A 20424-nucleotide genomic window follows, 5' to 3' on the forward strand; every position below is an offset into this window, starting at 1 on the left:
AGCTTGTATGAAAGAACCGTCGCGGGATGAGTTAAGACTCGAGGATATTCGGGTAGTCAGCGAATTCTCATATGTGTTTCCAGATGATTTACCTGATTTACCTCTAGATCGTGAGGTGGAGTTTGCGATAGAGTTTCTTCCCGATAAGGCACTGATCTCTAAAGCTCCATACCGGATGGCTTCAATAGAATTTCGAGAGTTGAAGGAGCAGTTGCAGGAACTACTGGACAGGGGATTCATTCGACCTAGTATTTCGCCTTGGAGAGCTCCAGTATTGTTTGTGAAGAAGAAGGATGGGTCAATGCGAATGTGTATTGATTACCGTGAGATTAATAAGGTGACTATGAAGAATCGCTATCCTTTACCTCGTATAGATGATCTCTTTGACCGGTTGCAAAGGACGTAAGTCTTTTCGAAGATCGACTTGCTGTCAGGATATCATCAGGTGAGGGTTAGAGTGGAGGATGTAGTGAAGACTACTTTCCGAACCAGATATGGCCACTACGAGTTCTTAGTCATGCCTTTTGGGTTAACAAATGCTCCAGCGGTGTTCATGGATCTGATGAACAGGGTTTTCCATGAGTACCTAGATCGATTCGTAGTGGTATTCATTGATGACATTCTGGTATACTCGAAGAGTACAGAAGAACACGTTGAACATTTGAGGTTAGTGTTACAGATTTTGTAGGAGAAGAAGTTGTATGCTAAGCTAAAGAAGTGTGGGTTCTGGTTAAGTCAGATTGCGTTCTTAGGCCATGTAGTTACTGGGGATGGTATATCAGTTGATCCTAGCAAGATTGAAGTTGTGGTCGACTGGATAAAGCCGAAGAATGTGCAAGAGGTTCGGAGTTTTCTGGGACTGGCAGGTTATTATCGTCGGTTTGTAGAGGGTTTCTCTAAATTGTCTGGACCTCTAACACGATTGACCAAAAAGGGAGTACAGTTTGAGTGGACCAGTGATTACGAGCAATGCTTTCGGGAGTTGAAGCACCAGCTGGTTACTGCTCCAGTATTGACCATTCCTTCGGGGAATGATGGATTTGTGATTTATAGCGACGCGTCTCTGAAAGGCTTGGGATGTATGCTTATACAGCAGGGTAAGGTTGTGGCGTATGCTTCTCAGCAATTGAAAGAGTATGAGAAGAATTACCCTACGCATGATCTGGAGTTAGCTGCTGTTGTGTATGCACTGAAGATCTAGCAACATTATCTGTACGGGGTGCAGTGTGAGATCTTCACTAACCATAAGAGCCTCAAGTATTTCTTCACACAGAAGGAGTTGAACATGAGGCAGAGGCATTGACTAGAATTGATTAAGGACTGCGATTGCACTATCATTTATCACTTGGGGAAGGCTAATGTGGTAGCTGATGCATTGAGTTAGAAGTCAGGGCCTACGGCTGTATCTGCGGTTGTAACTCAGTGTCACATCAGACAGGATTTGAAGAGCTCAGGTATAGAGTTGATGGTTGGTGATCATCAAGCTTATTTTGCTGGTTTGGTGGTCCAACTTTGTTTGAGCATATAAAAGTCGCGCAGGCAAGTGATGTAGAGTTAGTAGAGGTTAGGGAAAAGGTACAGCAGGGACTGGCTACAGAATTTAACATCTCTAAAGAAGGTGTGTTGAGGTTTGGGACCAGACTATGTGTTCCGAACGATGATGAGATCAGAAGGACGATTCTCGAGAAGGCGCATTGTTCTATGTATACGGTACATCCTGGTAGTACAAATATGTATCAGGACTTACGCGAGACCTTCTGGTGGTCTGGTATGAAGAGGCAGATTGCTCAGTTCATGGAGCAATGTCTAACGTGTCAGCAGGTGAAAGCTGAACATTAGAGGCCGGCAGGGCTGTTGTAGCTTTTACCTATTTTGGTGTGGAAATGAGAGCATATTTCAATGGATTTTGTAACTAGTTTGCCACCAACGCTTCACGGGCAGAATGCTATTTGGGTGATTGTGGATAAATTGACGAAATCTACTCATTTCATACTGATGAAAGTTAGCTATCCTTTGAGTAGGCTAGCAGATTTGTATGTGCATGAAATTGTGAGAATGCATGGGATACCAGTGTCCATAGTATTAGATCAAGACTAAAGGTTTACTTCCCGATTCTAGATGAGCTTGCAGGAGGCATTGGGGACGAAGCTTACTTTCAGTACAGCGTTCTACCCCCAAACTGATGAACAGTCGGAGAGAACGATACAGATATTGGAAGATATGTTGCGAGCTTGTGTGTTAGACTTCGGTGGTAGCTGGATACAGTTTATGCCACTTATGGAGTTTGCTTATAACAACAGCTTCCAATCTAGTATCGGGATGGCACTGTTTGAGGCTTTGTACAGTCAGAGGTGTCGATCTCCTTTGTGTTAAGATGAGGTATGTGAACATCAGGTGTTAGGACCTGAACTTGTGCAGCAGGCGTCTGAGAAGGTGGCTTTGATCTGGGAGAGGATTAAATCAGCTCAGAGTTGGTAGAAGAGTTATGCAGATGTTCGACGCCGTGAGTTAGAGTTTGAAGTGGGAGGTAAGGTATTTTAGCGTATTGCTCCGATGAAAGGAGTGATGAGATTCGACAGGAAAGGCAAGCTGAGCCCGAGGTATATCGGACCATTTGAGGTACTTGAGCGAGTGGGTCCAGTAGCCTACAGAGTTGTATTACCTATAGCACTTTCGAGGGTCCATGATGTGTTTCACGTCTCCATGTTGAGGAGGTACGTGTTGGATCCTTCACATGTGATTAGTTATGATGAGTTCAAAATTGGGGATACTTTAGCGTATAAGGAGATACCTGTTCAGGTTCTGGACCATAAAGTTCAGAAGCTTCGTACCAAAGAGATACCATTAGTGAAGGTATTGTGGCGAAATCACGAGGTTAAGGAAGCTTCTTGGGAACTGGAAACGGAAATACGCCAAAAGTATCCACAGTTATTTTGAGCACTTGTACATTATCCTACTGTGGGTTGGGACAGGTGGTTAGTCGTCAAGAGTATGAGTATTGTGAACTCCTGAGACTGTTGTATATGTAACCACGGTATTCCTCCATCATAAGTGAGGGTATGTATGTGTATGTGTATGATGGGACTGCGCTGTGGTAATCGTCAGTTCGCTCTTGAGTTGTGTCTATGTATTTGATTGTATATATGAATCTGGGAATGAGAGATGCCAAATTTCGAGGATGAAATTTTTATAAGGAGGGGAGATCGTAAGAACCTGAAATATGAAAAATGGGTTTAAATATTAAGAGAGGGGCAAAATTGGAAATTGGGTCGGGTCAAAGAGCTATAAAAAGAAATTTTCATTTCTTCTTCATTAAGAAAACTTAATATCTCTCTCTCTCTCTCTCTCTAAACTCTCTCTACTCTCCCCTTCTCTATAGATTTCCTCACCGATCGTTGACGGAATCGGGAAACGAAAGTTACCACGAGGATTGTGGAAGGATTCTCTACAACTTCTATGAATCGGAATCTTGTTTTTGAGGTTTTCAGGTTTTGGCAAAAAATCGAGGTAAGGCTCGATTTTCAATTCTAATCCGGTAGTTTTGTAGGTATCAATCTTGTGAGTATATTCTGTACTGTGATTTTTAGGTTTTGGAACTCGGTTCGCTGTTTAAGAACCTTAGAGTTCAAGTTTTGTTATACGGGATTAACGTAAGGGGAACTTTGTTTATATTGGTTCTTTTCGAAATCGGACTCGGTGGAACTATGGTCCACGGTCCTATGTGTGTTTTGGCTACTCATTTGGGGGGATCTAATGGGAAAAAATGATGGGTTTTTTATTATTGCAGTTTTGGGAAAAAGGGGGCGACGGGCTGAATCCCTGGTTTTGTTGAAAACCGAGTATATGTGTGATTTATATTGTGAAATTGGGATGGCCGTGCCTTGACTTTCTTTAAACTGTATTTGTTTGGAAAACCATGATTTAGATTACAAAATGGGTGTGGTTTGTTTGGTTATATGAGCATCCATGTGTGTGTGATATGTTGAAATGCTAGTAGGAACGTGGTTCCGAAATTGTTTCAGGTATTAAGAGTGTCCGGCTCTATATCCGACGGCGTGTTATCACCTGCCGTGTAGGCAAGAGTGTCTGACTCTATATCTGTATCGACCTGCTCCTTTTTCACATATTATTTTTTTTTATATAAATAAATTATCATCACATCATACATTCCAACTCAGCAGGTCACAATCCACCTGGGCCCGTGGGCACCAGGGATATAACAAAACATACAGCAGAAGCCTACGCAACAAAAAGTATAAAATCATATACATTTCATCATAATGTGCATAACACATACCAGAGTCACTACAATTACTATCTCACAGTATATACATCTCAAAAATGAAATTTATGGACAATCCCCACAAAACCTAACTGTCCCTACCAAAAACTTACCCTTCCAAAGAGGGCAAACAACTGATCTAGATCAGCGGGGCTTTTCCCGCTCTCCTATTAGGGGCTCCTGAAAAATGTATAAGATTTAGGGGTGAGACACCTCTCAGTAAGGGAAATAAACTAATACCAGTGTGTGACAACATGAGTATTCTGTGTTCTACATATACCATACATAACATATTCAATATTGTTTATCAAATCTGGGAAAACATACATATATATATCAACACATAGCAGAATATACTGCATTTTCATAAACATATCTCATCTCATACACTAATAATAACATAAAACAATTCTGGTAGGTTAACTGGCTGTTATTATGTATTACCCCCACATGACTGGGTTGTGTGGCCCGAAGGCGGGACCTGACAATGGTTGGCCGACCACTGCCAAGTCAAACAGTAGTCTGTAGGTCCGATGGGTCTACCCAGACTGGTCCGTACACTAGGGGTGATAACAGCACACTTCTTGAAAATAACCACATCGACCATCCAATCTCACACCACTCCGTACAGCGGCGTTAACACAGATATCATGATCACGAGGACCATGGACACATAGCAATGGTACCGTGCAAGTGCTAGCCTAGACCAAGCCAACCAGGTTCTGATATCATATACATATACTAAAACCGTGATACATAAATATCTCATATCATTTACTTTCACATCAATCATATCATTTCACATATATAGGTGTATCATGAAAATCATCGGCCCGTACGCCTGTATTACACATTCTAACATAGCACGGCCGGTACACCGGCAAATCACATAGCACAGCCCGTACCCTAGCAAACCACATAGCACAGCCCGTACGCTAGCAAATCACATAGTACGGCCCGTACACCGGCAAATCTCAACCACATAGGACGACCCGTACGCCGGAAAATCACATATACATATAAAAATATCTCAGCCCGTGCGCCGATTTTCCATCATAGAAATCCATATCGTCCCCATTCCAAAAAAAAACAGTATTTCACAACATTTTTATACTCATGCCACACTAAACAAATTTTTTACGTATTCAACATATCATCATTTAAACAGTATTTTCCAAATATAAATCATATATATAAATATATTTATTTTTCCTGAAACCAGATGCTATATATATATATATACATACATTTTCTTAAAACAAAACTAGTTTAGTTTATTCCCTTACCTGATTCCTAAAAAGCCCCTAAGAAAATCTTCCCCGTACCCATAAGGTTCTCAACTCAACACCCTGAAAATGAAAACTCGTAGAATTAAAGTTTAGTATTTTCGTACATACAACATTTTCTATAACTACCACTAAGTCAAATTCGACTTAAAAAGTCTTACCTCAATTTAGGGATAATTCCCAACTTTCCCAATCAATACCCTGGAACTGAAAATTTTCAGTATTAAAGTTCAGTATTTTTACGCGTATATCACTTTCTTCAACTGTCAAAAATCCAAATATTGAATATAAAGCCTTACCTTGGATTTGGGATGAAATCCAATTTCGTTTCCCTGACGATCCGCTCCGGCAGACTTGTAGAGAACTTCGTTAGGAGCGTCGTAGTGGCTTCGGTTTGTCGATCCGGCGTAAAACGAGCCCAGAATCAAAGAGAGAGAGAGTCGTAGGAGAGAGAGAGAGAGAGAGAGAGAGAGAGAGAGAGAGAGAGAGAAAGAGAGAAGAGTGCACTCACGCACACCAAATGAATCCAATTCAAATTGGATTTTTTTTTTTTTTTTGACTTTTCAAAGCTTAAGCTTGTGGTTTGAATTTATTTGACTTTTCAAAACTTAAGCTTGTGGTTTGAATTTATTTGACTTTTCAAAGCTTTTTCTTTTTTTTTTTTGAAGGAGCTTGTATTATATTATATATATATATATAATATCATAATTACTTTTATATATACATATTTTGTCCTTATCATACTATTCATTTTACTTGTTAATTTAATTAATTAATTTTATTTTATTATTTTAAATTTTATTTTTTTTCCCGGTTACTACAATATCTGAGGGCGTGAGCCTATTCCAGCAGATCAGGCCAAAGGGTGTGGATCCACCAGTTTAGCGCCGATACGATGCCATGGGAGTCGGGGACTAGCCATGTGCCGGTGGCGCTGTGTTTGCGAGTTGGCTATGGGCCAACGCCATAAGTCACAGGCCAGCTTCGGGCCGAAGAGTGTGACGACACTAAGGATTACTAATCATGTGTATGTATTGTGATGAGGCTGCGTATAAATGGCAGCTGCATGTGTGCGTGCATGCACTGTGTAAATTAGTACTGGAATGCATTTAACTGCATGTATGTTGTATCATGATAACACTCAAATGTCACACACCGATATAACCTGTGTTCTTCCTTACTGAGAGGTGTCTCACCCCTGCTGTACGTACATTTTTACAGGTCCTTCGAGTAACCGGAACTAGCGTCCTGGTATAGGGAGCATAGTGGTCGATGTACTGCGTTAGCACTAGGTAAGTGCTAGGACTGTGTTTTGTTAGGTTGCCATTTTGAGTTGTATTTGGGCACCCGATTGTACGTTTTGATAGAGTTGTGTTCAGCTCCTGTATAGATTCTAGTATGGTACTGCATATGTTGATATCGAATTATTTTTTCGCTGCATATATGATTGTAGTTGGATGTGTTTAGGGTGCCCGGGAACCCCATGGGGTCGGACCCTCATCCATTGTACTGTATCTTTTGATGATTTGTATGATACAGGGACAGGTTAGGTTACATTCTCACCTTTGGGTCCCATTTCGGGGTGCGGGGCGTGACAACAACTAACGATGAACAATAAGGAAAACACAATCACACATATAATAAGGAAAGTAAATAAACAATCACACAAGAATTAACGTGGTTCGGCAATGTACCAATGTCCACGGGAGCAAACGATGGCTGAAATTCGCTATCTATCAAAAACAAGGTTTCAACATTGTATATATGCTAGCCCTACACCTACAAAGGGATTAGAGTGTTCCCTAAATGCCTATGTATCAGTCCTCTGAGAAAAAACCTCTGTATCCCCAACCTATTGATCTTCCCAATTCAAAATTTAGAATCACCGCCGAACAAAATCATCAACGGTTTTTTCCTGAGAGTAAACCGTCGATGATTTCTTCCTGAACCTAAAATTGTTGACTCCCTTATGCAAACCTTCGATGGTTTGCTCTTGTAATCCAGCTTCCTTGTTTTTTGTTAGCATGCTTTCTTTGTACATATGTTCCACTCAATATAAGTCGCATACTACAATAGAAAATGGACAAAACAACTTTTTGAAAAAAAAAAATTATATAAATTAATTCATGGAATTTAGATGATGGACCCAAAAATTTGCCACATATCAAAAAAATAAATAGAGAATAGAAGAAGGCATAGGAAATTTGGGACAAAGGATGCAAATCTCCTTCTTTCTCCCTTTACTTGAATGGAGTTATATTTATATTTAAAAAAAATCAAAAAAAAATCAATCAATTAGGTTGGCCGATTTGCTTAATTTTTTATAATTTTTGTTAATTTATTGTCTCAATTTTTTTATAATTTTTGTTAATTTATTGTGTCAATGTAAAAAATTCTCTCTACTTAGTATAGAGGACATAAAACTGTAAACTCCATTATTGAAAATTTTGTAGCCATTGTTATGTCGATTTATGTGTTTCAAGAAAATAAAAAAAATAAAATAATTTTTTTTGAAAATTTTACGTGATTAATTAATTGTAGAAAGACAAAAAAAAAAATACATATAAGTGTCCTCCAAGTCATTTACTTTTGGTTCTTTTCAAGTGGTCGTGGTCGAAGGATGATTCACAAAATTCGTTCAATTTTTAGCAGCAACAATAACTTAGGTGTAACTTTAGTTGGTAGCTATTAGTGTGGAACATGTGATTAGTGGAGGCATGTAAAATAGGGCAAGATTTTTTATTTTTTTTTTGTGTACAGGACTTGCAGTAAAACTACATTTGAAGAATTTCTCTTTTTTTAATGAAATTTGTATATCATATTTCTAATTAATTTTTTGTTAAAAAATTCATTTTAGTCAATTTAGTATAAAATCTCATGTGTTCATCATTTACATGCACATGGGTGAATGCAAACAAAAGTTTTTTTTAGAAAGTGAAAGAGGCCTAAAAAGAGGATAAAAAACATTAATTTGGAATGAGACAATTCAGCAAACTTTATGTAACACTTAATGGCAATTAACATGTTCAAAAAAGTTAGTAACACTTTGTGTATATCTTTTGGTAATCGAGCCATGTGAAAAAGACTAAAGACTTTTATGCATGGAATATGCTTGGTCTACTTATCCCCAAGGCTTAACTCAAGTGGACATACACAGCAGTAGGGGTTTTTGGTAATAGGAGGTTTTGTTCTTGATTTATCAGGAGGTAATTGTGGGACTAGTCACGTTCTCTTTTGATTTTGTACGTGTTGCCTAAGATGGCTTGAAAGACCCGTTTAAATATATATATATATATATCGAGAATTATTCAATCGAAGACCATACCAAGCTCATCTTGTAATTGGATGTGATTGAGAGAGGAAGATTTTACTAATGCAAATGATATTGCTCAAGTTTATTCATAAAACAAAATCATGCTTTTTTAACCTTTAACAGAGAGAAAGTGGCTCATATACATTCCCTCTAATAATGTTCAAACTTCAAAAGGGGTTTTCCTAAAAACTTCTATTCCGACCCGCTTAATATCCCTTAATTTGAGGCTTTGAAATTATGGTTTTGTATATTAAAAATACCTTTTTCACTTTAAGTCCACATGAATGAATGTTTGAAAAAAAAATTCCTTAACAAATTCAAACATACATTTGCCATGATGATTCCATAGCCAGAGAAAGTATAAAAACCGCCAACACTGCACGCATACTTCACAATTAAGATGGGACTTCGGATCACATTTGGTCTCCTCACTCTTCTTTTCCTATTCAATATTTCTGTTTCTTTAAGCAACCAAGGTAAGCTTGATCAATGTTTGAAACTTCGAAAATAAAATTGTGAATTTAAATTTGTGTAGATTTGGATTATAATTTTGTATATGTTGAATCTTATCTAAATTTATCCAAATTTAAATTCAGTAAGTTTGCAACCCATATCATCATAGAAATTGATAGCTCAAATTTCAATTCTTGAATTTATATTCGAGCGTTCTATTTTTCCTCAATCAAACTCCATTTGCATTTTGTCTAAATTAATCGAAAGTTTACACACATACATTACTGTCAATCTCCTCTTCTCTTTTATTTCAGACCTGGTCGAAGTTGGTACCAAGAATGATGATGCACGAGCCATTAATTCAGTGGATGAGGTACAAACGAAAACTAAGTAAATAATAAGCTCAATGAATCACGTTATTAGAAAATTGTTTTGAACTCTTGAAACAAAATCAAATATACATGCTTACATTGAATTGAATGTAATTGATACAATAATTATATTTTCATAATGTTTTTCTACTTTTTTTTTTTTAGAGAAAATAAAATTACAGTTAAAACCATAAATTTCAAATTTTAATTTTCAATTTAGCAGCAACCACCCTGTGCTCACCATCCTTTGGACCACACCATGATCAAGCGTCGCACGGTTATGCGGCCGCCGTCGCCGAGCCCTGGCAGCTGCCATGGTCATTGTAAATCGATGCCACACCCAAGGCCCATCCTTGCTCCTCATCAATTGCCGCAGCACCAAAGCACCGGCCGAAATCCTCATGGATTACTGCCGCTGAGCAAGCCACCGCATCAAAGCCCCTGGCCCCCTAGCAAAATACTCATTGAACGCCGCCGCTACTAAGCACGTCGTCGCACCGCCACTGAAAATTTCGATAATGTGCGGAGGGAGAAAGACTTTGTGCAGTCTGTTTCATCAATATTACCCTTCATGGCTCATGCATGTGTAACCATGCACCAATGGAGTTATGTCAACTAGTATGGGTTTTACTTAAAATCAAATATAAATCTAAGGAGAGATCTTATGCTCGTCATAATATTATTGTGAGAGGGTTTTTGTTAAAATTAAGTATTAAGTATTGCATATTTAACTTTGAATTGGCACGAAATTTAAATATTGAATTATTTAATTATTTAGTATCTAATGACTAAGTATATATGTTGTATTCCATTTTTAACCTTTTTAATATTCTATTAAATAAATCAAAGATTTTAATTAGCATAAATAATATTTTCTATCATATACTTAATTTATAGTTATAAATTAAAAATAATATAATTTATTGTCTAGCAAAAAAATTCATTATATTAATTTTAACCACTTGGATTCAGTTTTTTTTTTTTTTTTTTTTTCATTTTTATTTTTCATAAGGAATAAAATTCAAGAAGAGGCATGAATTTCTCATTTGCTAAATCACGCATGTTTTTATGTCTCGTTCGGTCAAACAAATTTTGTGAAAATTAATAGTCGTCCCTCAATATATTCTAACTAAATATTATAAATTTTCAAAACCAAAACATTATGTAAAAAGACAAAAAAAAACTCAATATTTGGATGAAATTTTCAAATATCTAAAAAAAACACTGTAAACTCCATTATTGAAAATTTTATAACCATTGTTATGTTGATTTATGTGTTTCCAAAAAAAATAATAATAATAATAATTTTTTTTTGAAAATTTTACATGATTAATTAATTATAAACAGACAAAAAAAAAAGATCAAATATAAACAACAAGTGGACAATGTATGCCCCTTAAATTAGAGTTATGAATCAAAATGAATAATTTTTATTTAGACCAAAATTTATAGTGGCCACACAAATATGTTCATTCACATAACAAATTTAACTATCATTAAAAAATTATCCTCCTATGCTCTGAAAGATGCGCACATATGCAAATCCCTTTCCATTTTTTATTTACAACTATGTGCGTATGTAGGAGGCAGGTGGCACTAAGGCTTGTTTTTCAAAAAGCTATCTTAAAGTGTAGAGCATGTAAGGACCTGAGTCCAAATGGTTTCCTACATATAAATTTTTTTAACGAACGCAATAAACTTCAATTATTTTTGTTACCAAAACACTAATTAGCTTTATAACAAATATTCGTCTCAAATATTAAAATTGAAATTTATTAAAATTCTAAAATATACAAACGTATTTTAAATTGTATTATGTCAAATTTTTATTTTAGTCTACTCTTTCTACTCCCACTCATACACTTGCTACGCCAAATTTCTGGTACACTTTTCAAAATTATCTGAAATGTAAAATAATGATTGGGATGAGACGACATTCAGTAAGTGAATAAGATTATTATTAGTGTGTGACCAAAATAAACTTTCACAATATTATAATTTCGTAAAATATCATTTAATACTGTAACAATAAGTTTGAAATTTAATACTTCAAAACTTCATTTGAAATTTATATAAGTTTATAAATTTCTACATAAAACTTTTACCATTAACTATAGCAATAAAAATATTTTTAACCATATACTATAACTGTTAAACTGAACTTATTAACTTTAAAATTGTAACTATAATACTTAATATTAGATATACATATGTACTGTCTTATACGTTTTTCTTTCAAATCATCATTTAGGCACAAGCAGCCCCGTTCACATAAACATATATTTTTCCTTCAAATCATCAATATATTTATACACGTAATTAAATATATATATACATATACTGTAAAAACCTCTCTTAAGTCTGTTAATCGTAAGTCATGTTTACCCACATGACTAGGTTGTGCGATCCGAAGACTAGACTTAGCTGGCTAGCCGGTCAAACTAAATCAACGTACATCATCATCAAGTGAGATTTTCCTATTAAGTCCTACCTTGAAATCTGGTGTACACTCAGGAAAAACTCATTACCATATATAATCACTCTATAAACAGTGTGGGTGCACTCTGATCTGTTTAAACTTTAGATTACAGTACCGATAATTTGTAATTTTCTGTATCCTTTGAGTCATAAGGGATTTTGAAAATATCTTATTATATAATTTATGCAATTAAAATAATATCATGAAGATCTCATTTTTACTCATATTTTCATGAAATACGAAACATAAAAATAAACTCATATCATCTTTTATTCATATTTTCGTAAAATATGCAACGTAAAAATAAACTCATGTCACATGATTTTTGTGTTAAAAATATTTTCTTGAATAGAAATTAATGTTGTAAAATACCAGAGGGGTTTAGAACATTTCTTAACTCAAAAATAAACGCAAGTATATTAAAAATAAAACTGACATAATTAAATATGCGTAAAAATAAACTCGAGAAAAATTTATGAAAAATAACTAACATAATCAAAATTTACTTACCTTTACTTAACCTTATGGGACGGTCACAACAAATATCTCTGAAAATAAGATCGGAAAGAATGGATGAGTGAAAATTTTAATTATAACAAAAATTCTCCCTCCACCACTAATTCTTTCACTTATTAATTCTTCACTTCCGTTGGAAAATTTTTTTAAAAATAAAGGTTGAGAGCTTCCTATTTATAGGAAAATTTTGGAGAAAAAAAATGAAATTTATAAAAGTGTGGAGAGAGAGGTGAAATTATAATTTTTTTTTTAAATAAACGAATGGGTATGGGATGGGAATGGGGCTACATGTGGGGGAATTAATAAAAAAAAATGGGTGTTTGTCGACACTCCCATTTAATTAATTTTTTATTTTTTTATTTTTTTATTTTTTTTGAAATCATTACATCCTATGAGAAGAAGTTCTAAATTCCAAAAATCCATGTGGGCTAACAAGGTCTTGTGGGCCCCACACAACTTCAAGATCCATGTGGGCCCCACATAAGCTCAATAACCCTCACACGATTTTATGAAACAATATGCACTGGGTGTGGAAATACTCACGAGACGACTTAATGTATTAAATAATAACTATATTTATTTTATCATATATTTTTGCAATGTATATCGATCGAAGATATTATTTTACTGTGCATATTATTTATGAAAAAGTATGAACGGTACAATGAAAACAATAAGAGTCACTATCAAATAGATTATTTATTATGAAGGAAGAAATATGTTCGATTCCAAGACATCATGTGAGCCCCCACACGATTTTTTGAGCCTCACACAACTTCAATAGTCCTCACGCGGTCTTATGAGCCCTACACAGTTTCGAAATTCATGTGGGCCCCACACAACTTCAGGACTCGTGTGAGCCTCACATGCGCTGGATGTGGAAATGATCGCTTGTATTGCGAGATTTATGAAGTATATACAAGGATACTGATGTAGGATAAAATTGGTTGACCTATGTCCTACAATTCAACCCTCACACAAGCACATACACTCAAAACACACTTCAGCTCGTAACTCTTTGTAGGTACATATGGATTACGTGAAGACTTTCGGTGCATGAAGACCGCAGTTGATATGCTGAGTCCAAGACTCGTGTGGCCCCTATATAGGATATCTATATTATTATTATTATTATTATATATTTCTACAAATTATATCAGTCAAAATATTATTTTATATATATGTACTTATTTACATGTACAAACAATGTCTATCCTGTTTATCTCATGAAATTCCATTTTGACCAGGCCGACCTCTAGGGAGCAACTGAAGCGCAATGGTCTCTGAGCACTTGTATTGATTTGACTATTTTTATTATTTTATTATTATTATTATGCTCTACTCGTATATACATTTTTGGGGTCATCACCCTCATAAAAATTTCGTTCTCGAAATTTACTAATTTAAAATGAGTGCTATATAATTGGTTGTGCTCTTAGTTGATGAAAGATTTGACTAAGTCTTATAATAGGACCAATTTGGCAGAATATTTTGTGTGGGAGACTGAAGTGAGAATCGTTAGTCTAATAGGGTTTGAAGTGGAAAAACTCAGAAAATGTGGAAAATGATTGAACGAAATTTTATATATATATAATAACATAAAATAAAATAAAATCCGGTCGTTCTCCCCCATGTATGTGCTCAAGTTAAGAGTCTTAACTCAACATCAACATCTATTGAAGTGTCAGCGGTGTCACTGCTATCTGTCTGAGTTCTTTCTTGGCGACGTTGACCTCTTGTAATGTCGCCGGCTTGGGTCGGAAAAAGGGAGAGAACGTCTATTTGTTTAGTAAGGGAGGAAAAGCTGCCCTCTTCACCTTGTGACCTCAGGTCGAGACGCTCGTGACGGGTCGTCGAGTGCCAAAATGTGTTTTTCAACGTAAGTAGGACCTGCTAGAAATGGGTGTATAGACCATCTCCTTCAAAAATATCCACCATGGTGACTGCGATATTGAAATTGTGAGGATTAGGGCCCATTGGAGTGATGACGGTGGTAAGCTTTACTGGCAAGGCATTGCCGATGGGGATGAGGGCACGAGCAGTCAAGGTAGTGGTAGGGATACTGCTCAGGGTGACGGTAGCGAGTGAGGGAAAATTGATGACTGGTGGGGGCAATAGTTGGAATGGCGGCCTCTTCAACTGGTCCTCATCTACGCCTATGATTTTCGAACTAGAAGCGTACATTCCTCAGCTCGATCGGACCATATCGTCGGAGTCGTGCTTCAAGCAAGGTAGCTCACTCCATAGAGGGGAGTTCCCCTTCACTACTGCGAAGGCCTCCTCTAGAATCACTAGTTGTCCCTCACTGGGTTTCCACCTTTGGATTGGCGATCTGGTGCTACTTTTAGCAACCTGGTGTGTTGAGTGATTTGACAACATTTTCAGTTAAATGAAATGAGTAATAAGATAACCAAGAGGAAATTTAGGAAGAGTTAATCTCTACCGAAATGTGGTTGTTCAAGATGGAGGAAGGTTGTGATGTTTGGAGTTTGAGGAGGGCAGACCCTTTTTATAGGGGAATGGTCGCGTGTCGTGGAAATCGAGAGAGAGCACTGTATGCTGAGAATCGAAAGAGAGCAACGCATGTCGCGGATATCGAGCGCGTGACACATTTTTGCAAAAATCGAGAAAAAACGGTGTCGCAAGAATCAAAAGAGAACGATGCATGCCGCGAGCGACGCGTTTTGCAAAAATTGAAGGAGAGCGATGTGTGTCATGAGAATCAAGAGAGAGTGATGTGTACCGCGAGTGCGCAACGCGTTTTGAAAAAATCAAGAGAGAGCAATGTTTGTCGCGAGAATCAAGAGAGCGACACATGCCACAAGGGATGCATTTTGCAAAAATCGAGGGAGAGCGATGTGTTGCAAGAATCAAGAGAGAGCGACGCATGCTGCGAGTGACGCATTTTGTAAAAATTAAGGGAGAGTAATATGTGTTGCGGAAATCGAGAGAGGGCAACGCGTGCCACAAAAATTGAGCGAGCGACGCGTATTGCGAAATTCGTGGAATCAAGGCTATGTTCATGTTTTTACATCTTTATTAATGCTAACTATAATTAATCTCATCCTTAGGTCACCACTTAGGTGGGTGGCCTAGTGGTAGGGAGCCGGTCGTGCCTCCATGAGGTCACAATTTTGAATCTTCCCCCCCCCCCCCCCCCGCCCGACGGAGCGCACTTTACCCAACTGGTCTCGTGCCCTAGCTTTGCTTCGAGGGTAAGTGAGCTACAGCCGATGATTCCCACCCATGAGGCTATTTATTTATTTATTTATTTATTATTAAATTACTTCGAGCCACCTATGTACATTTTTGTATAACAAGCTCTACTCTAATATATACTACTGTGGACAACCCTGGTCAGGGCTGGTTAATTTCCTTAACTATCTTGGAAGAAGAAGCCAACAATAATTGATTGATGAACTTGAATTTTTATTTGAATTTAAATATAATATAGTAACATTTAAATTATATTTAATTCCTTATAAACTAATACAAAATTAAAATTAAAATTAAAAATTTCGTCAAAATCTATATTCTCAAATCAAACTTGAATATTTTGATGAGAACTAAATATGCAATGTAAAAATACATATTTATATTCAATTTACACATACAAAGGAATTTTGGGTAAAGTCAGATCTCAGAACAGACCGGTTGTTCATATCTAGTAGGGTCTAAGGCGCTACTTTCAAAAAATATTTTAAGCGAAAATAAAATAATAACGAAAATAAATAAGCCTCGAATATCATTATATTATTATATTTATACATTTGGTTAGATTACGAATATGAAATTTTAATTTATTGATGTACTTAATTTAAAAATTAATTATGGATCATCAATATATGTGTACGTGTTTCTACAATAATATATTTAAACTAATTGACGTGTGCCCACAATAATACTTTTTTTTTCTTAGAGAATATAATATTGTTACCTATCATTGGGAGCTTCCTCATTAATATCATTTCCTCCAATATTTACGTTATTATCTTTACGGTCCATTTTTAAACAATAACCAAATGTTATTTTAAATTCATAAATATATTGCTAATGCATAACAATATAATAGGCTGAAAAAAAATATCTTACACTACCTAGTCCTACCCACATCATGATTTATGTCTAAACTCTAGTAAAAACTAAATGTTAAAGTATGCAGGACTTATACCTATTCTCTAATAATAATTGTAAGGACGGACCCGAACCTGAGTAGGTTCCTACATATAAATTTTTCAGCGGACGCAATAAATTTCAATTATTTTTATTATCAGAGCACTAATTAGCTTTATTACAAATATACGTCTCAAATATTTAAATTGAAATTTATTAAAATTCTAAAATACACAAACATACGAGGTCCGAACTAAGAAGGGTTAGTCCCGACATGTCCGTGACATTGAGTTGGACATGTTGAAGCTGATAGTGCCCAAAAACTCGTCCGCGAAAGCTTTTTAACCACTTAAAAGTAAAATTAGAATACAAACAAACTTAGTCCATTGCGTCTGTGACATTGAATTAGATGTGTCAGAGCTGAAGGTACTCAAAAAATCCTCTCTAACTAAAAATTATGTATTCAGAAGCAAACTTAATAAATTTAATTTATTTTAAGCACTCAGGTATCCAAGTCAAGCATAAGAGGTCCAAATCAAGTGGGGCCAATTCTGACGATACCCAAAAACTCTTCCTTGGTTGAAAATTATGCGCTTAGAGGTGAACTTAGTAAACTAATTAATTTAAGCACTCAAGTATCCAAGTCGGGCATACAAGGTCCAAACTGAGTGGGGCTAGTCATGTTATGTCCTTGACATTAAGTTAGACGTGCCAGAGCTGACGGTACCTAAAAAATCCACCTCAAGAGCTTTTTACGCACTTAGAAGCACAGTTAGAATACAAACAAACTTAATAAACTTAGTAGATTTAAACAGTCAGGTGTCCAAGTCGGGCATACAAGTTCCAAACTAAGTGGGTAAATCCCGAAACGTCCGTGAAATTGAGCTGGACGTGTCAGAGCTGAAGGTACGCAAAAAATCCTCCCCAGTTGAAAATTATGTGTTTAAAAGAGAACTTAGTAAGCTTAGTTGATTTTAAGCACTCAAGTGTCCAAGTCAGGCATACGAGGCCCAAACCGAGTGGGATCAGTCCCAACACATCCATGGCATTGTGCTAGACATATCGGAGCTAACGATGCCCAAAACCTCCTCACCTGAAACTTTTTACGCACTTAGAATCAAAATTAGAATACAAAGAAACTTAGCAAACTTAGTACATTTTAGCACTCAGGTGTCAAAGTCAAGTATACGAGGTCCAAATTAAGTGGGGTCAATCCCAACACGTCCGTGACATTGATCTGGAGTACTAGAACTGACGGTGCCCAAAAAATTTTCCTGGGAGCTTTTTATGCACTTAGAAGTAAAGTTAGAATACAAACAAACTTAACAAACTTAATGGATTTAAGCACTCAAGTGTCCAAGTCGGGCATACGAGTTCCAAACCGAATGAGGTCAGTCTCGACACATCCATGACATTGAGCTAGACGTGTTGACGATGAAGGTCCATGACATTGAGCTAGACGTGTTGACGATGAAGGTACCCAAAAAATCCTCCCTGGTTGAAAATTATGCATCTAGAAGCGAACTTAGTAAACTTAGTTAATTTTAAACACTCAAATGTCCAAATCAGGCATACGAAGTCCAAAATGAGTGGGGTCAGTCCCAACACGTTTGTGACATTGAACTAGACGTACTAGACCTGACGGTACTCAAAACAACCTCCCTAGTTAGAAATTATGCGCTTAGAAGTGAACTTAATAAACTTAGTTGATTTAAGCACTCAAGTGTCCAACTCGGGAATACGACATCCAACCCAACTGGTGTCAATCCCATTACGTCCGTGACATTGAGCTAGATGTGTCAGTGTTGACGGTGCCTAGAAACTCTTCCCCGAGAGCTTTTTACGAACATAGAAATAAAATTATAATACAAATACACTTAACAAACTTAGTAAATTTAAACACTTAATGGATTTATATTTATTTTATAAACATTAACCAAATAGGTTACTGATTTCTAATCTTTAGTTTCTATTTTTAACTTTTTGCTTTTGATTTTCATTTCCCTAATTTTTTAGAGTGATACCAAATGAAATCTTAATTTTTCAAATCCTTTTAAGTCATGTTTCAAACTCAGACAATATTAGGGAATGAAAAGAAAAATATTAAGAAATCCATAATTTTCATATTTGGTTATCGAGGAAAGTAAAAAAATGTATAAACAAAATTTTGATATTATACATCATTAATATTTAGTTTTTCTTAATTTTTAATCATATAAAAAAATAAACTTCTATTTTTAATAAAATTTAAAATAGAAGGAAAATACAATGGAAAACGAGTTTCTCCTTATTTTCCTTTCCTTTCCTCTTCCAAGTAAAGTTTTTAATCCAAACGGACCCTTAAAATAATACACCTTATCTCCATTTGTTTATCACACAAAATCATTTTATTAGACCCAAAAAAAAAAATCAGAACAAATAACACATAGTAATACACATATAATTGAATTTGAACATTGATTTAATCCAAGAGAATGTTAACTTAATCAAAACTATTTGATTATAATTTTGTTCCCTGTGCACAAGTAATCTTTTTTGAAGATTACATGTTCACCCCCTCCCGCTAGTTATGCAAGACTGCCCCTTATTATTTTTAGAATAGGTAATATCCTCATCATTCAATGTTTCAAACACAGCTTAAGAGTATAATCAAGTTTTACTTTGTGAAAAAGACAAGCCACTAGAGCTAAAAATTTATACATAATAACCAAGAAGGCACTACTTAGCATATTCTCAAACACTAATTAAGAGTATAATCAAGTTTTACTTTGTTAAAAAACAAGACACAAGAGCTAAAAAATTTAACATAATTTGAATCGTCTAAAAATAAATTAAAATTGTATTCCCTATATATTAATAAAAAGAACATCCGTCTTCTTCTCCAATCAACTGCTCAAAAATTTCTCATCAACTATTTACGTAAAGAATGACTACAGAGTTTGAATGAAAATAGGCAAATCAAGATCGAGAATGCATACAATCTTTTTTCTTGGGGGAGAGATCCTTGCATGTGGGCTTCTTCGCCTTCACTCAACTATTAATTTCACTAATTTTCGTATTTCAAGCAAGTCAATTACATTTACCCTATGTTTGAAAAGATTTTAGATTTGAAGTTGTGCTGAATTGAGATAAGATACAGTATAAAGTTGTATTGAAATTTGTTCACATCCACCCAAATCCAAATCCAATGTCCGAAATTCATGCTCCCGAACACTACCTTGGTTAATCAAAGCCCACCTTATTTCTCCAATATATAAGGCACCCTACCCCTCACGTAGGGCCCTTCAAGACCCAAACCCCACCCCCATATTAATTTATAAAGCACCCTCTCCCTTAAAGAGTACACTCCAAGACTTCATAGCTTCTCTCATTGGTTAACAAAGGTCACAAAAATTGCTCTGCTCATGCCATTATTCACATCTCTCTCTACTCTTCTTCGTCTTACTGCATTTCACATTAATGGCACAATAGACTGTTTGGAGTTAGCCTACCTAGGATTTGGGGGAGGGATATACGCAAGAGTACAGTATCAAGTACGAAGAAACCTTTGCTCCTCTTGCTCGACTTACTTCCCAAAGAGCCCTTCTTGCTCTTGTTGTTGTTTGCCGATG

The sequence above is a fragment of the Malania oleifera genome, chromosome 13 (genome assembly GCF_029873635.1).
Source record: "Malania oleifera isolate guangnan ecotype guangnan chromosome 13, ASM2987363v1, whole genome shotgun sequence".
NCBI lineage: Eukaryota > Viridiplantae > Streptophyta > Magnoliopsida > Santalales > Ximeniaceae > Malania > Malania oleifera.